Source organism: Salvelinus sp. IW2-2015, linkage group LG31 (assembly GCF_002910315.2).
Source record: "Salvelinus sp. IW2-2015 linkage group LG31, ASM291031v2, whole genome shotgun sequence".
In the NCBI taxonomy this organism is placed as follows: domain Eukaryota; kingdom Metazoa; phylum Chordata; class Actinopteri; order Salmoniformes; family Salmonidae; genus Salvelinus; species Salvelinus sp. IW2-2015.
Genome location: NC_036870.1, coordinates 11,321,650 through 11,325,235, shown reverse-complemented (window position 1 = coordinate 11,325,235; position 3,586 = coordinate 11,321,650). Strand labels below are relative to the sequence as shown.

Genomic DNA, 3,586 nt, shown 5'->3' with positions numbered 1-3,586 from the left:
AATGTCACTGGTACTCTGTACTCTCTCCTGTAATGTACTGTACTCTGTACTGGTCTCCTGTAATGTACTGTACTCTCCTGTAATGTACTGTACTCTCTCTCCTGTAATGTACTGTACTCTTCTCTCCTGTAGTGTACTCTCCTGTAATGTACTGTAAACAGACTCATCTAAATTTATTTACTGTTCAAGCAAATTACTCACCCACCTGGGGTAGCGTCCGCCCGCCTGTCTCCGCGCGAGATCCCGCTTCAGGACACAAATTGCCCTGTGGTTGGAATAACTTCTCTTGATTAATCAAAGATCTGCAGACCTGGGCCAAATATATTTAGCTAGTTTAGTTGCGCCTGGATTTACTTTTGGGGATATTCCACAGGTTCCATTACACCGGGCAAACTACCGCACAGCTCAATGATTAGAAAGTGTTGATGGTATTTGACCCAGATCTGCACTGATCTGACTCAATCAAATGTATGCATAATCAAATCAAATGTATTTCTAAAGCCCTTCTTACATCAGCTGAAGTGCAGCAGAKGGGCGGAAGTGGTTGTGTTTCAACTACATATGTGGACCAGATCCTATTCACCTAACCAATCGTTGCTAGATCCATGTTGGAGCAGGGTTCACTTCAAGGTAATGAGGGCGTATGGACGTAATTTTAGGCTACGGCTATCCACGCTTATTGTCTGTCACCGTCAGTCATTCGGGGATCATTTTTACCTGTCGAGTCGAACACCGTTCTTTGGCCGGCAAAGGTGAGTCCGAGTGCCGGGTCATTGTGGTGATAGTAGCCGCTGTCCTGGATGATGCCCTGCGAAGCKTCGAATAAGACCCCGCGGAACAGGAGGAGGAGAACCGGGGAAAGGAGCAACATCATGGGGGTTTAAGAGAAACTCTCACCCCGGTGGGAGCGAGAGAACCGGGAGAAGAGCCACAAAACAGATGTCGGCTACACAAAACCGGTTGGTTAACGACGTCAACACTCACATGCACCACCGTGCGCAAGTGTTAGGCGATCAGATTGAGCTATTAACGGAACCGTTATTCAGAGGAGATGTGACGCTAATGATTGGATTCGGGTTGTGGGGGTTGTGGGGATATGGTGAAATATTCGATAACATTATACAACAACTCAACCGTTACATTAAAACTCCAGAAAGGGTTAGAATTCCAACGGCAGCCAACAAGTTTTTATCCAAAAAAAGAACATGGAATTGGCGCTAAATAACCTCGGCCYATGGGGTGTTAAAGTTAAATAATGATTTTAATCCTCATCATGGGTTACAAACAGAATGGTTTGAATCCACGATTATTATATCCGATAAGAACATCCAATAGAAACTTCGACAGCAAGGAAATCTGAGTGAGACCGAAGCTCTCTCTCCACAAAATAATTCCACGGGTTGAATTTGATCGGGATTATGGAAATCAAAAATCGAGCGCTRCAAAGTTCTAAATCCAGTTCCAAAATTCCAAATCCAGTTCCAAAGTTCTAAATCCAGTTCCAAAGTTCTAAATCCAGTTCCAAAGTTCTAAATCCAGTTCCAAAGTTCTAAATACAGTTCCAAAGTTCTAAATACAGTTCCAAAGCGCACTGAAAGTTCTTTGATCACAAAATTCAATATCCTGTCAAATACTGCAGTCATATACAATACCTCTTTATAGAGATGTCAACTCTCTGCAGAGTTTTCCATGCATATATATTTTCTCTCTCTTGTCGTGACGATCTTGTGCGAAACTGTCACACACATACAGAGAGATTAGATGACACTAAGGCTAGTTGTCCTTCCCAAGTCCCAGCAGTTTGCACAAATACTCCGGAACACAATTTTTCCGGTCAACCCTTGACTGCGTGTCCGTTGGATCCGTTTGTGTATGCGTGCTTGTGCGTCAAGGCTAATTCCCGACTGTTTACGCATGTTTCCCCAGACCTGGGGGTCATGTGGATGGGATTAACCAGTGTTCAGACACCTGTTAAAAGGCCTTCTCTGATGACATCTATATCAGACACAGTAGGATATTTGACGCAGTTAGAAATGCGTGCGCGCACTGACGTGGAGACAAACCCACTGATGAACAGAGCAAGCGGAGGAGGACGTCTCTCTCTCTGGTTAGAGAAACAGGGTGTCGTCTTTCGTCCCGGCAACCCCCGAGAGCCTAAAAATAAAAAAAGGGGCCGGCTTTGGAGCTGACCTTTACCCTGAGAGCATGTGCAGGTGACAGTTGTCCATCCCTGGGAGTCAGCGGGCTACAAAGAGTGTGGAGGGAAACATTACTGTGTGTGAACATTGTCACAAAGTGTGTGTTTGAGACTATCAGGAAGCAGAGTGGGTGATTATAACATATAATGTAGGGTGTTAAGACATCACAGTAAACATCACAYACATGTGCATGACCATTGTACAGTATATGAAAAGGCCTTGAGCGTCTTTGAGTTGACTTACAAAAGCAGAGGATTTCAGATGGAAGTCAACGATAGCAGTCAGGGGGAGGTGCATCTTCGACAGTCAGGGGGAGGTGCATCTTCGACAGTCAGGGGGAGGTGCATCTTCGACAGTCAGGGCGGTTTTGGGGTCCAATTCCGTCTTCATCCATGTTTCTCCTCCACCCAGCTATGTTGACACTAGTGTTGGGGTCCTTCCTCTTCATCATGTTTCTCATCCACCCAGCTATGTTGCACTAGTGTTGGGGTCCATTCCCTCTTCATCATGTTTCTCATCCACCCAGCTATGTTGACACTAGTGTTGGGTCCATTCCTCTTCATCATGTTCTCATCACCCAGCTATGTTGACACTAGTGTTGGGGTCCATTCCTCTTCATCATGTTTCTCATCCACCCAGCTATGTTGACACTAGTGTTGGGGTCCATTCCTCTTCATCATGTTTCTCATCCACCCCTATGTTGACACTAGTGTTGGGGTCCATTCTCTTCATCATGTTTCTCATCACCCAGCTATGTTGACACTAGTGTTGGGTCCTCCTCTTCATCATGTTCTCATCCACCCAGCTATGTTGACACTAGTGTTGGGGTCCATTCTCTTCATCATGTTTCTCATCCACCCAGCTATGTTGACACTATGTTGGGGTCCATTCCTCTTCATCATGTTTCTCATCCACCCAGCTATGTTGACACTAGTGTTGGGGTCCATCCTCTTCATCATGTTTCTCATCCACCCAGCTATGTTGACACTAGTGTTGGGGCCATTCCTCTTCATCATGTTTCTCATCCACCCAGCTATGTTGACACTAGTGTTGGGTCCATTCCTCTTCATCATGTTCTCATCCACCCAGCTATGTTACACTAGTGTTGGGTCCATTCCTCTTCATCATGTTTCTCATCCACCCAGCTATGTTGACACTAGTGTTGGGGTCCATTCCTCTTCATCATGTTTCTCATCCACCCAGCTATGTTGACACTAGTGTTGGGTCCATTCCCTCATCATGTTCTCCATCCACCCAGCTATGTTGACACTAGTGTTGGGGTCATTCCTCTTCATCAATGTTCTCAATCCACCCAGCTATGTTGACATATGTTGGGTCCATTCCCTCTTCATCATGATTTCTCATCCACCCAGCTATGTTGACACTAG

At 45.5% G+C, this 3,586-nt stretch overlaps 1 pseudogene; it reads right to left on the bottom strand.

Moving 5' to 3' along the window:
* LOC111955490 (stromal interaction molecule 2-like) overlaps nucleotides 1-1,850 on the bottom strand; it is a 34,538-nt pseudogene extending 32,688 nt beyond the window's left edge.
* Nucleotides 1,851-3,586: the final 1,736 nt, after the last annotated feature.